This window comes from Halichoerus grypus, chromosome X, assembly GCF_964656455.1.
Source record: "Halichoerus grypus chromosome X, mHalGry1.hap1.1, whole genome shotgun sequence".
Taxonomy (NCBI): domain Eukaryota; kingdom Metazoa; phylum Chordata; class Mammalia; order Carnivora; family Phocidae; genus Halichoerus; species Halichoerus grypus.
The window spans coordinates 92,456,299-92,470,437 of record NC_135727.1 but is presented as its reverse complement, the minus strand read 5'-3'; the positions used below and the strand labels follow the sequence as shown (position 1 = coordinate 92,470,437).

The 14,139-nt window shown below is 46.3% G+C and overlaps 1 long non-coding RNA gene across 2 annotated transcripts in view; it reads right to left on the bottom strand.

Moving 5' to 3' along the window:
- Nucleotides 1-14,139, bottom strand: part of LOC118523088 (uncharacterized) — a 67,638-nt gene that overhangs the window by 18,815 nt on the left and 34,684 nt on the right. For both annotated transcript variants that reach the window (XR_013444696.1, XR_013444695.1), the window contains exons 3-4: nucleotides 3,185-3,318; nucleotides 1,484-1,569 (exon numbers count right to left, since the gene is read on the bottom strand). This is a non-coding gene — a long non-coding RNA (uncharacterized LOC118523088). The remainder of the gene's footprint in view (nucleotides 1-1,483; nucleotides 1,570-3,184; nucleotides 3,319-14,139) is intronic.

The window sequence follows — 14,139 nt, the reverse complement described above, 5'->3', positions numbered from 1 at the left end:
TATCCTTTTTAACATGTTGGTGGCTGAAGAAGATACAAAATCCGAAGAATTCTGTCAATCAGTTGCCTCTAGCGAAATAAATTCCAATAAGAGCCTGTGTATCCTGTGCCACAAGCCACACGAACACAAATCATACTTTTTAACGTGATACTGAGTTTGAAAAGCAGAGGTCCGCCATTTCAAACTGTGATCTTCATTTTCCTGGTTATTCGTTGGCATGAATCACCCGAGAGCCCATTCCTTAGTAGATTTAAAGGTTACATTCATTCCCCAACTAGCTAGTTTCTACATGTTTTATCTGAGCTATTGGGGTTTGGTTTCATTATTTCTTTGATTCAAGTAATGTAATAGCCACGCTCAGCCTGAGACACAGATGTGAGGAACTGCAAACCTTTCTAATCTAGGGAAGCAGCTACCATAAAGAACATCGGGGGGGGGGGGGAAATCAAAGCTCAGCCTTTGCCCAGCAAGAGCAATACAGCGGGCTGAAAGTGCTTCTTTGCGTGTGCATATGGCCAATGTTTTGTAACTCTGATGAGGACAGGGTTGTTTTGCATTTTTCAACCACAACCTGCTTCGACTTTGTAGGGTTGCATGACTCATCAGGGAAGCTGATGTTCTTGGAGCCTAATATTTGTCTTCCCATTCCGACCAGCATCAGCTCCTCACCCTGAGGCTGGGATCCAGGCAGAGGTGCACCATCTGCGGTGCCCACACCTGAAGACAGGGCTGGGAAGCCCCGTCGGCCCCCCCCCTCGGGCCCCACTGCTTCTCCTTCAGGAAGTCATGCTGTCCCGGTTCTCATTCATGGTACTGCTTCTCTCTCTCCTGCTCAAACGGAAACCTGTAACTACATTAGGCTGAACCATCAGAGGGGTAAAACTTGATCAAATATCAGCCATTTCGTGTGGTTCAACCTAATGAAATGGAACAATCTGACGTCCGTTCTGTAAGGAAAGGGGCTTTTGAGAGGAGGGAGTTGAAAATATGGGGCAGATATTTTCATAGGAAAATTAAAACAAGACGAAATCAGAGAGGGAGACAAACCAGGAGAGACTCTTAACTCTGGGAAACAAACTGAGGGTTGCAGGAGGGGAGGGCATGGGGGGCTGGGGTAACTGGGTGATGGGCATTAAGGACGGCACGTGATGGGATGAGCACTGAGTGTTATATGCAACTGATGAATCACTAAACTCTACCTCTGAAACTAATAATACACTATATGTTAATTAATTAAATTTAAATAAATTTTTTTTTTAAAGGAGGGCTTTGGGGGATTTGGGGGCAAAAGGGGAGGCTCCAGGGCACCAATTACACTGGCCCACAGCATTTTCATCTTAAAGACAGAGGAAGTTCCCTGACTCAGACATTTCACCTTTGCAATCGCCACCCCCCACCCCGTCCGAAAGATAGCTGTGACCCCAAAGGGTAAAATCCCTTCCTGTTTTTCTTCCTCCAGGTGGAATGAGCAGTACCAACTCACCGCTAGGAACATTTGCCGGCGTTTTGGACTCTGGCCTCTCGGAAGAAAGGCGGAGGGAAGGCCTGGGTGCTGCATGTCCTCAGAGCCTGGAAATGAGTCAATAAAATGGCCACAGCTGCAAGGAAAGAACAGCATTTTCCCGCAGCCTCTTGCACATTATCTCTGGGAAAGCTGTAGGGTTACCATGGCAAAGGTAATGTACAATAATGGCTAAAGTGAACTATAAAAAGTCGTTGTAACATCAGGGCCCTGACCCAGGATACACAATGATTACAGCGGTGGCGGGGGGGATCCACCCCTGCATCTCTCCAGGCGTCTGGTGCTGGTCTGTCTGACGGGGAGGCTCCACTCTTCCTCTCCTTTTTTTCAAAAAGCCAGAAATTATAAAGGAAAGGGCCCCCGGGCAGTCACAGGTTTCTAGCTGTTTCTGGCTGCAGTCTCAAAAGTAAGAGGACCGCTCCACCACCAAGAAGGACATTTAAATGACAAAAGATTTCAGGCTTGAGAGCACACGTGCCCCCTTTGTGAGGAGCCAGTTCGGGACCTGGGAGCAGCCCACCCTCAGGAGGTTGCCCTGGAAATTCTGGAAGGGGGCAGCGCGGGAGAGCCCCAAACCCCCACCCCCATTAGCACCCAGAGCCTCTGGATAAAGGAGCCAGTGAGAGGTGGTATTGCTTCAAAGCCTGAGGGCCTCAGAAACATTGTTTCCCCAGCATCAGACCGTGATCAGCAAACTCCATTGTCTCCCTCACATCCCTGGGCTTTATTCTCTCAGAGACTTGAGGAGGCTTGGCCGTCTTTGCTGCAGTCGACTTTTTCTTTTTTCCTTCAAATTATTATTCTCTTAGCAGGTATAGGGTAGCCGAAGTTGACCGAAAGATTACTTACATGCTCTGAGCCTCAGTTTCCTCATTTGCAAAATGAAGAAGGAGAAGAAGGAGAAGAAGGAGAAGAAGGAGGAGAAGGAGGAGAAGAAGGAGGAGGAGAAGGAGGAGGAGGAGGAGGAGAAGAAGAAAGAAGAAAGAAGAAAGAAGAAAGAAGAAAGAAGAAAGAAAGAAGAAAGAAGAAGAAGAAGAAGAAGAATACCTCTCCCCAAGGGTGGTGGTGAGGCTTCGGTGAGTTAGTAAGTGCGTTTAAAACAGCTGCAGGGCGACAGTGAGCTCTTCGTTTTAGATATCATTACTATTATCATATTGAGTCATTACTATTATAAATACTACTCCCTCAATAATATATGATATATACTACTTCTGGATGAGATGAGATTCTCTGCCTCAAAGGGGCTGCACGTCTGGCCAGAGAGACGCAGAGGCATAAACAATCAACAGCAATATCTATTGTGTGATGTCCGCTGGACCAAAGGTGTCTGGGGTAATTCATCTAGGCGAGTGGGAGAGCAAGACATACGGGATTGGGCCACAGATGACCTGGGTGGATGCTCACTGAACCTGGGGAGCAATGTATGCAGAGGTCAGGAAAGCCTAACCAGGGCCCCATACAAGGATTTGAACAGTCTTTTGTTATCAAGTTGTCAATCTTCCCTGAGCCGGAGATGCGCAAATTCCCTCGGCTCTGCCAAACACTTGTAACGGAGAGGCCAAGGATCTGCCGGGGCCCCACCAGCTACGGCAACAACCATCCCCCTCAATACAGGGTACGAACAACGTGCCTCACCAGGGCATACAACCAGAGGGAACTCACCTGCGAGTGTCCATATGAACTTGGAGGATGTTCCCCCCACAAAATCCATGAATCCGATGCTTTCACAGGACAGGAAAGACCCAGCTGTTGGCTGTCGACACATCATGGGATGGGAGGTGGGACTTCCAGAGTGGCTGTTGAAAGAGTTCAGCAAATCCTCTCCTCAGAAAAACAATGATAAGACTTGGGAAGGGCGCCTGGGTGGCTCAGTTGGTTAAGCGACTGCCTTCGGCTCAGGTCATGATCCTGGAGTCCCGGGATCGAGTCCCGCATCGGGCTACCTGCTCAGCAGGGAGTCTGCTTCTCCCTCTCCCGCTCCCCCCTCTTGTGCTCTTTCTCTCTCTCACTCTCTCTCTCAAATAAATAAATAAAATCTTTAAAAAAAAAAAAAGACTTGGGAAAACTGTCAGAGACAACAATGAATTCAGAAGCATTTAAAAATGGTTAGGATGGTACATTTTACGTTGTGTATACCACGATAAAAAAAAAAAAAAACTGGGGAAAAAAATCATGGGTTAGAGATTTCTTAAGAGAAGGTAACACAAAAATTCCACACTGGGCCCATGTGACCAACCAACTCCTTAATGCCTAGGCTGGCCATCTTGGGGGACAACTTACGGGAGGGCTTTGTGGGATATTTTCCCACAGCTTCTCTCCTTTACTTCTCACTGGCCCCTGCGAAGTAGAAAGGGTGGTAATCACCGGCCATATCACGATTGGCAAAGCATGCTTCAGGAAAGTTAGGTGACTTGTCTGCAATGATCTAAGACCAGACCCGGGGACAAGAAGGCCACTTCCACGCCACACGCCGTGTTCGGTCCACTCCCTGCTCATCACAGCAGAGGAAACAGAGAGCCCGCCCCCCCGCCCCCAGGCTGGCTGGCTACACCAAGGTCAGCAAACTTTTTCTGTCAAGAGCCAAACAGTAAAGAGTTGAGGTCTTGTGGGCCATCTGGTCTCCATTGCAACAACCGGGCCACAAAGCAGCCACGAACAGTATGTCAACAAATGGGAGTGGCTGTGTTCCAATAAAACTTTATTTACAGAAACAGGTGGCCAACTGGATTTGGCCCAAGGTTTGCCTACCAAAGGTAAGCAGCCTCTCCAGGACCCTCACTGCTGAAGAGCCAGGTCCTTGGTGCCAAGTTGCTTGGCTGTGAAGTTATCTCGGGGTTGGCTCAGGCATAAGCAATGCCTGGCTGCTCCTGGAACCAGCTGGACGCTGTTCAGCGCATCTATGGTTCTTGTCCCCAGCCCTTTTCCTCTGTCGCTGGCCCTGCCCTGGTGGCAGGCCAGGTCCCCCTCACTCCCCAAGGGAGATTGTTTTCTGATAATCTAGGACTTCATTTCAGTCTGGGGTGTAGCCCCACACTCCTTCCCAGAGTGCTTCTCTGCTCCCCAAATTACAAAATCCCCCTCATCGAGTGCTCGTCTGTTGGCGGGGGGCGTCTAAACCCCATCCTGCCTTTCTCCCCGATTTGCCCCTGGTCAGCCGAGACGTGCCTCTCCCACGCTCACCACAGCTCTTCTATCTTTGAGTAAACAGATGTGGCCCCTGAGCCTCAATTTCTCTCCACAGCTTCCCTTTCTCCCTGTTCTGGTTCTGATCACATCACTGAATCACATAGAGATCATCGTCTGTTAGCATCTCTTCATCAAATTAGCATTGTTAAAGCTGCATTCGTTTTGTCAGCAGCAAATATTTATATTTATTGAGCCTATTTATTGAGCCATGGGATGAAGGAGACAGGCATAGCCCCGACCCATGTGAAATTAGCAGTGGAATTTGGCAAACAGGTCAATAGGCAATTACAACAGAGAGGATGCTGGGGGAACATGTAGGGGGAGTGCCTAGCTCCTTTTCTTCATCTGTTTGGCTCTGTGCAGAGTACGGTAAAACCATACAATCTTCCCTGCCCTGGGGCAAGGCATCCTGCTTCATCAGTGGGCTTTTTAACAGGAAGGCAAGCACCGGGCCTTCCAACACTGGGCCTCTCTTTCTGAGTGTGTGTGAGTATTCTCGAGCGCATAGCAAGTTTGTAGTCCTTTGGGGTGTTCTGCCAGCTTTTGTTGCCTCTCAGCACCACTCACCTAAGACATGTGCGGAGGTCCAGGAACCTTCCAGGTTCCCAGCACGGCCAGTCTAATCCTTGGCCTTAACCTTTCATAGGTGGGAGAGATGCATGCTCAGTTCTTAGACTGTGGATCTCAGCATACGCCGGGTCTATAGAAGCTCCCCACGAGTTATTAACTGAAGCCCATGCAGAGAAAATAATACAGTAGAAAACTTTCTGTTATGTAGGCTGGCTACCATGGTAACGACCAATTTCTTCCAGAGCCAGGCAGATTTTAAATGCAAAGTGGGTTGAGAAACCCATTTGAATTTACAGGATCAAAGCTTCATGAAGGGTCACAAGGTGGTAGGTGATACATATTGGTGTCTCCATTCACGAAATGGCCTTCTTGTCGATTCTGTCTTACTCGGTCTACCAGGCAGGTCTCCGGCCATTTCTCATAACAGAAACAAAACAAAAGGCCAAGCCTCTTCACATAGACAGTGGAGGCTGTGTTTCCACAAAAGCTTTTCCTCAGATTCCTGGGCTCTACCGCATGCTCGAATCCACTGCGGGCTCTGGCATGGGGCCTTATGTCATCAACAGGTTGCTGAGCCTCATGGAAAATATGCTTGCCGATTAGGCTAGAATCCTGGTACGCCTTGCTGGGGAAGCTGGGAAATACTGGGTCTTTTAAAAGTTCTTTGTACTTTTTTCACTCCTTGTCATCAGTGTATTAAGATTTCAGTGGACATAGCTGTCATAAAATCATCTTCAGACCCAGCGGCATGAATCAGGAATACATGGAAATGGGTCTTCAAATAATCATGGTCAGAATATTTGCTTAAATGCCTCACACTTGATGGTTAGAGATCACGGGCACAACAATTGTAGAATTAGACTGCCCCTCATTCAGGACAGGACTCTCCTGTTACTGCTTATGTGACCTTGGACAAGACCCTTGGCTTATTTAGCTTTAATTTCCTTATCTGCACCTACTTCATAGGGTGTCGAGGATCAAAGAAGGTTAAGCACACAGCACTGGCATATAGGCAAATATGCAATAAAATTCACCTCGGTAACTGCAAATCCAGAGGTCTATAAGGGCAAAGAGGAATCTCAGACACCCCTGAAAGGTCTCCTGCATGCCTCGCTGGGACCTCAGTTGCAGGGAGGAGAGAGAGACCTGGGATGGGAAGGCACCAACGGAAAAACGAGAGACAGCTAGGGAGAGTATTGTGGAAGCATCTTGTCCCTAGACTGTGAGCATCAGGAAGGTGGAAACCAGGTTTGCTTTCCGTCTGCGTCCCGCGAGTCCATCTGAGTGCCTGAGCATAGCAGGTGCTCAATGTCTGTGGAATTGAATAGAAACCATTGAACTGAAAGGATCTGCAAGCCTCCCAGAACCGGAGTCAATGCGAGGGAGGGCAGAACAATTCAGTTGCCGGAGGGCCAGACTGAGGCTGGAAACGTTTAGTCACGAGCACGGGTGTAGTTGGGGTCATTTATGAGGTGAGTCATAAGTAATTTGTTAATAATGATAAAGTATAGAAGGTTCTGAATGATGGGCTCTTTCACAGATTAGAACAGATCCAAGGTTATCACCATAGCAATGATGAAGTCTAATAGGCTTTGTCCAGTGCATTTGCCTGTGGGAGCGTTGCACACGTGTGAGTGCTGATTGCCCCATAGGTCAAGGCAAACGATAAAAAAATAAAAACAAATGAATGCCTGACTGAGACCGGAGGGGAGGTGCACCCGGTTCGATTTCCAGCGTGAACCAGAAAAAGTCAGTTCCTTTCCTCCATGTTTGTCCCCAGCACCCAGAGCGGAAGACACTGCCTTTAGAGGAAATGGCAGAGAAGTTACTTTGGAAAGGTTGATTTTAATCATATAAACACTGAAATCATTATCATTCCTATTTGCTTGGCACTTTAGAGATTATAAACGTTTTTATATGTCTTATCACTTGTTAGACGATCAACTTGACTTAAGTTAATGGCCTGTAGCTGAAGGCTAACTGACAGCAAGCCGTGTAAACTCTGCAGGGGTTGGGATCGACATGGGATCGGAGACGTGGAGTCTTTATCCATAGAAGAGTCTCCCACTGAGACTCTTACGGGCCCCACTGGCCCCACTGGCCCCACACCAGTCCCAGCACTCAGCAGAGGTTGGTTCCAAATCCCCTGCCACCAAGGGTTGTTTGTCACACCTAAATAGGTCCTGTGACTTCAAACAAGGACCTTTTCAACTGACTGCTCTGCTCTGGGACTTAATTACACACACTACAAGTTTATGGGTAAAAGGAAACGTGCCTCTACATACAAACACCGAGTGCGGTAGATAAGGTGGACGTCTTGATTCTCATTTTAGTGAATGTGAGTAACTCTGATCCCTTCATCCCATAACAGGAGTGTAAACACCTTGAGGTCACTGATCATGTCTCGTTGCATTCTTTACAAGGCCTTGGCCGGTGCTTAGACACATAATAATATCAGGTATTAACTCAAAATAGTTGCCTATAGAAATATTGGCCTTTTTTGCCAAATCTTTTTGTTGCTGTTATTCCTGTTGTTCTTTCAAAGCTATTTCTCGGGGCGCCTGGGTGGCTCAGTTGATTAAGCGACTGCCTTCGGCTCAGGTCATGATCCTGGAGTCCCAGGATTGAGTCCTGCATCCAGACTTCTCCCTTCTGCTTCTCCCTCTGACCCTCCCGCCTCTCATGTGCTCTCTCTCTCTCTCATTCTCTCTCTCTCAAAGAAATAAATAAAATCTTTAAAAATAAATAAATAGATAAAATTAAAAAAATAAATAAACAAAAAAAGCTATTTCTCTGCCTGAATACTATCCTGTTATGGGGATACCCCCAAAAGAAACGATACTGTGACTACCTACTAAAAATTAATTCGGGGGCGCCTGGGTGACTCAGTCGGTTAAGCATCCGACTCTTGGTTTCGGCTCAGGTCGTGATCTCGGGATTGTGAAATCGAGCCCCACGTCAGACTGCGCCCTGGGCGTGGAGCCTGCTTAAGATTCTCTCTCTCTCTCTCTCTGCCCCTCCCCGCCCCCCTCTCCCACTCCCTAAAAAAAAAAAAAAAATTAATTCAGCAAAGTAAAACTCAGGGAGGCCATACTTAACACTACTGAACTGTACACTTCAAAATGGTTAAGATGGTAAATTTTAGGTTATGTGTTTTTTACCACAACGGGAAAAAAAAAAAAAAAAAAAAAAAACCAAACCCCAGGCAGGCTGAAGCCAGATGTCTCACTCCTTGCACGAGCTCAGGGGTGACACAGGGCACCGTTCACAAGGGGCAGTTACGCAGTTGTAACCCTCTTATCCACTAATGTATTTACAATGAATCCTTTGTAGCAATAGATCAAAGAACAGCTTTTATTGACCTATATCCGTATTTGATTGTACAGCAAATTAGCACAAACACACACCCAGAGACCAGCTTCAGTTTCCTCTTGCCACACCGGCTCTCGAGAGAGAAATAAACTTTCTGACCCCAAAACAAAGTTTTGCAAAGAAGAACTGCTGAAAAACCAGCATTGGCAACGGATGTTAATAGGGTTCAACTTGAAAAATGACCCCCTGGCTCATGAGAAAACGTAACGCTCTCATAAACTCCTGCAAGTGAGGCATGGAGGGGGTGTACAGCGAGAAGAGGAACAGCACGATGAATGAAGCAAACAGAAAGACACAGACGTGTGTGCGTGTATGTACATCTGTACACAAAACTTCCATTATTTTTATGCCTTCCTTTCTAAAGGCCCAGATAATGTCAGGTAAAAGTGTAACTTATGACTCAGTCGGAGCCATGCTTTTGCTTTGATAAATCAATGTTAGCTAAGTCAATTAGGGTGGGGGTGGCAAAAAAAAAAAAAAAAAAGATGATAAGCAGCAAATATATTTGTTCAGGGGAAAGACAGAATGAGTTAGCTCTCACTTTGAAGGGCTGAGTTTCGAGGTTTCAAAGGGCACCCAGGAAGTGCTCCAGCCTTCTACGCGGCTTTAGCTGAAGGCACGGTTCTCTATCTCCAGATCCAAGGCACCCACAGAGAAAAATGACTCTGGGATAAAATCAGCAGCTCAACACTTCCAGTCACCGTTATGATCACTGGAAACTGGGAGGTGGAGACATGAGATTGTCAGATGGTCAGAATCTAGTGGGTTCTCCCAGGTTCTGGGAATCTTCACTTTTTTGTCGGTTTCTGCTTCTGAGCTTACTTACATACACGCAACAACACGTTTTTGTCACATGTAGGACAGAGCTTGTCACATGTAGGACAGATTGACTGCCAAAAAGAAAAGCAATATAGAGCTCTGAACCAGGCCTGTAAAACATTACAAACTCATCCCCGTCTCTCAAGAATATACACAAGGCAGTATTTTGGTAATAATGTACGTGCTCTGAGCCTTGGATAACCCCTTGGGCCAAAGGAGTTAGAAAAACAGGCATTTAGGGCTTGCCATTTTGCTTTTTTGAGGTTTTAAAAAAAGGCACCAACTGAAGTAGTTATAAATTAAATCCAGAAGACTAAACTGTGAACGCTACCCTTTCCCCAACGCAAAATAGTATCCACAGAACAGAGAGGTGTTTTCTCTCTGTGACTCTGTGGTTTACCCTCATTCTGTGGGATTTGGGGCCCAGGGTTAGGAGAATACAGTGTATATTTTGAGAATAATAGCAAAACAGTGAGCATCAAAGACATTTTGTGGGAAAAGGGAATGCATTAAATTTATATCAGGTTTGAGAATCAGGTACCGCAAGTTAACATGGAAAGGTTTCACAGAAAATTGTTTATGACAGAGAAGATGGCGCCCAAGCTCTCCAACATCCTGGCTGTATAAATATTTAGGGGAAATCAATGTAGGCATCATGGATAGTTCAAAGGAGGCAGTTGGTGTTTATAAGTGGATATCTTCACAAAACTTGTCTTGAGAAAACCGTAGGAATGAAGTTAGTCACAGAATAACTGGACACTCTAACCAAACATACACCCCTCAGAAATGTTCCAGATTTCTGGAAGGTTTTACTGCTTTTCTCATATCTCTTTAGCCTGTGGAAAACTCCTCTTCTTTACAATTTATGTGTCAGGTATTGCAAAGCTCAGAATACACACTGTTACGAAGAGGCCACTGATCACGAAGAGAGCCGAAAGCTGTTGATAGCAATGCTGTGGTATTACCATGTGTCCTAACAAACCAGGGTGAACGTCCCTTTTTTTGATTCGTAGAGTTAAACTGCGAACATAAAATTCAAACAATAATTAGGGCTCCCCTGATGATTCCTCTCTTTGCTTTTCTCTGCTTGATTTCACTGGGAAACTAGCCTAGGGCCTCACTCTGACAGCTCGGAAGTCCCTGGGCCTCCGCGATTAGCCCCGAAGACAAGGAATGGAGGAGTCATTTTCTTTAATTGACCATGACTTTATAGTCTGTGATCTATGGTCCCTCTGTCTAAGCAGGCCCGTGTGAGGGACAGGAAAAATGAATTTTCCAGAATAATAGGATTGTCTGAATCCAGGAAATTTTCCTGGATTGCTGTGACTCAGTAGAGCAGCTCCGCGAAGGGACAAAGCAGTGGTCCTCAGGGCAGCTTGAACACGTGGTCATGAGGGTCTTACTGTCCTCCCAGAATAAGCAACATTTTAGAGGAGCTTCTGCAAAGATCTCTAATTGGTGTTAAACCATGTGTTTAATAGAAACGGTGGGGAAAAAAACCCAAGAACTCTTTTCCTGAGCAATCAAACGCAGTCAAGCGAAGCGAGTGCAGGAGAAACATCCTCTATCCTGTTATGTTCTGTTCCTGAGACCTGTCAATTAAACCGACAGAAGACAGACTGACAAGAGAAAGACATATGTTTCTTTGTTGATGTTAATTTTTTTCTTTAAGATTTTATTTATTTATTTGACAGAGAGAGAGATAGCGAGAGCAGGAACACAGCAGGGGGAGTGGGAGAGGGAGAAGCAGGCCTCCCGCAGAGCAGGGAGCCCGATGCGGGGCTCGATCCCAGGACCCTGGGACCATGACCTGAGCCGAAGGCAGACGCCTAACGACTGAGCCACCCAGGCGCCCATGTTGATGTTAATATTTTTTATGTGCACAGGGGCTTCACAGAACAGACATGAAACCCAAAGGCAGTAAGATCTTTTAACCAAGGGCAATAAACTGTGAAGAAGTGACCATGCAAAGGAAAACAGGTTTGGGCTCCTAGGGGCAGTAAACTGTGGGAAGGTGACTAGGAAACGTATGGTAGGTAAGGATTGTTTAGTGGGTTTGCTATGGAGGCGCAAGATGTTCTCTGAAAAGGGTCTTGTCCTCTTCTTGGTATGGGAGAAGGGGATGTCTTTATAAATGGGAATGTATATCACTTTTACAAAGGGAAATTTCCTCCCTGCTTTTAGGCAGAAAGGGAGAGTTCTTGTGATGGCTGCTTTCCAATTGCCTTCTGTTCCAAATAACCTTTATGCCAAAGTGGCATATTTCAGAGTGCTATACTCTGATTCCCTTCATTGGTCATTATGTCTGTACCTACAAGGCAACAGATTTCATCTTTCCTTTGCAGAGGGAACAGAACAACAGGCCACAGGAACCAACAGGAGACTTCCAGGAACTTGAGGGGCAGGAGCAGATTCATAGCACGTGACTCCTTTCTCCATCTTTTTCTCTCCCTCAGCCTCTTTTCAGGACATGAGATGCTAAACATCAACTCTTTCTTCATCCCACCTCCAAGAGGAGTAGCTGGGACCCAAGGGTGACTCTTGATCAAAGACCCTGTTTCTCAGGCCCTTCCTGGAACTCCTTCTCATCCTTGGCTCCCACCCCTGCTTTTGGTTCCCCCCAGGCCTCTGAGGCCTCTACTCAGATGGGGGAAGTTGGCTTCATCTACCCTGGCCTCTGGATCTCTAGGCCATGCTAGACGTTTGCTTTCTCATTCTAGTGGCACAAGTATTTGAAAGCTTTGCAAGCCATTTTGACGCCTTCTCACTGAAAGGGATCAGAACATGACACCCCAAGTTTCGCCACTTTGGCATAAGGATTAGTTTGAACCAAAGGCAATCGAGAAAAATCAAACACCGAAAGTTCTTTGCCCAAAAGCAAAGCAAAAATTTCCCTTGTGGAGGAGGGAAACAACACTTACCATCGGAGACAGAGAAGGCACCAAGATGAGTTTGCCTAAACAAACCTTATTAAATCACCCTTACCTGCCATTAATTTCTCCCATATATTTCTTAGTCACCTTCCCACCTTTCTTGCACCTGAAAGCCCAAGCCTTTATCTAGTCAGTTCTCCACAATTTATCACCCTTTGTCAAAATGATGTATCAACACCCAGGCCTAATTACTTCTTGGGTTTTCACTTCTTTTCTGTGAAGTCCCTGTGAATGTAAAAAAATGTTACTATCAATTTCTCCTGTTAATCTAGCGTTTGGTCAGTTTAATTCACAGGTCCCAGGTACAGAACATAAGAGGGTAGAGTGAAAGTGCTTCTTCCCCTACATTACTGTCTGTCTCACTGTCTGTCTGGTTGATAAATATGTATTGACTGCCAGACTGCCAGAAAAGTCTGGTGACAGGTAAGAGCTCTCAGCTCAGAGACAGCTGTGCCATGCTGATTTGATGGAGCTTGGCAGCAAGCCTTAACAACTCGCTGCAAAAGGAAAGTGCAAAGGGGCCTAGTCAGCTTCTCCTCGGAGAGCACCAAGATACCATCAAACTCTGTCCCAGCCCAGGGAAAGCCAGAAAAAAAGTACCTCAAGCACTAAAGAGGGGGTGCGCAGGGGCAAAATGGGTAATGAGTCAGAAAGGAATGTCTACTAACCCACACTCGCATACCTGCATGCCAATGTGAAGAGAGCCCTGCATAAATTCCTTTCCACATACCAGGGTCTCACGCGCCCTTCTGAGGGCAGTTTTTCCATGTGAGAATCTGCCCTGTTCTTTATAGAACCATAAGTAGGTCATTTATTTGCTTTTGGATGGAACTCTGCAGAAGTGTGCTGTCACCGTGATATCTTTTTTTTTTTCCTCTCATGCTTTCTCAACATCACCAGCCTTGGCTTTGTTCATTCAATAATAGAATAAAATTCATGCAGTAGCTCCAGAATCACTGCTCCAGAGGAAAATGGGGGTGGGGTGGGGGTGGGGTGGGGGTGGTCAGCCAAAGCCTGGCCTAGTGGGTTTGTCTTTGTTTGTCTTTAAATAAATGAGCCTAGAACAAGATTTCCCGGGTTTGAAAGCAGATGCTTTTTGCAGTGGATTTCTTATGCAACAATATAAAAATAAGAAATTAAACCCAGGAACAAGGAGTAATTCTCCATCAGGATTTTGCCTTGAATCTCTGCCTCTCTTCCCTTGGAGGCAGGTATAGGGGAAAGAGCTCCATCTTAAGGGCCCAGATTTCCATCTGTTACTTTAGACATCAAGTCAGAGTTAGTATTTTGAGAAAGCGTCACAAACCCCTTTGATGCAACAGGAAAGAAAAATATACTCTCAGTGCAGTAAAATTCAGGAGGTCCTTGTTCTTTGTTTCCACGATGCAATGCGTCACTTTGGAGACTCTCAGCAAAATGAGCCCAGGATGGCCATCAAGAGGAGGGCGTTTGCCTGTCCAAACACCTGCAGAGCAAGCAGATTCTCTGTCCCGAGTCCTCAGCCTCCTAGTGGGAACAACCCAGCCAGCACTGTGTGTATTTTTTCTGTGACAAGGAAATAAAGCAAGGTAGAAAAGGGTGGAGGTTGCAAATGAAGTTTGGCCAAAGATTCTTGAGCCCACCTCACTCTCCGTTTTAAAAAGTACGTGGGAGGTGGGGGGGCTCAGCAGGTTAAGCGTCTGCCTTTGGCTGGGGCCATGATCCCAGGAGCCTGGGATGGAGCCCCACATCGGGCTC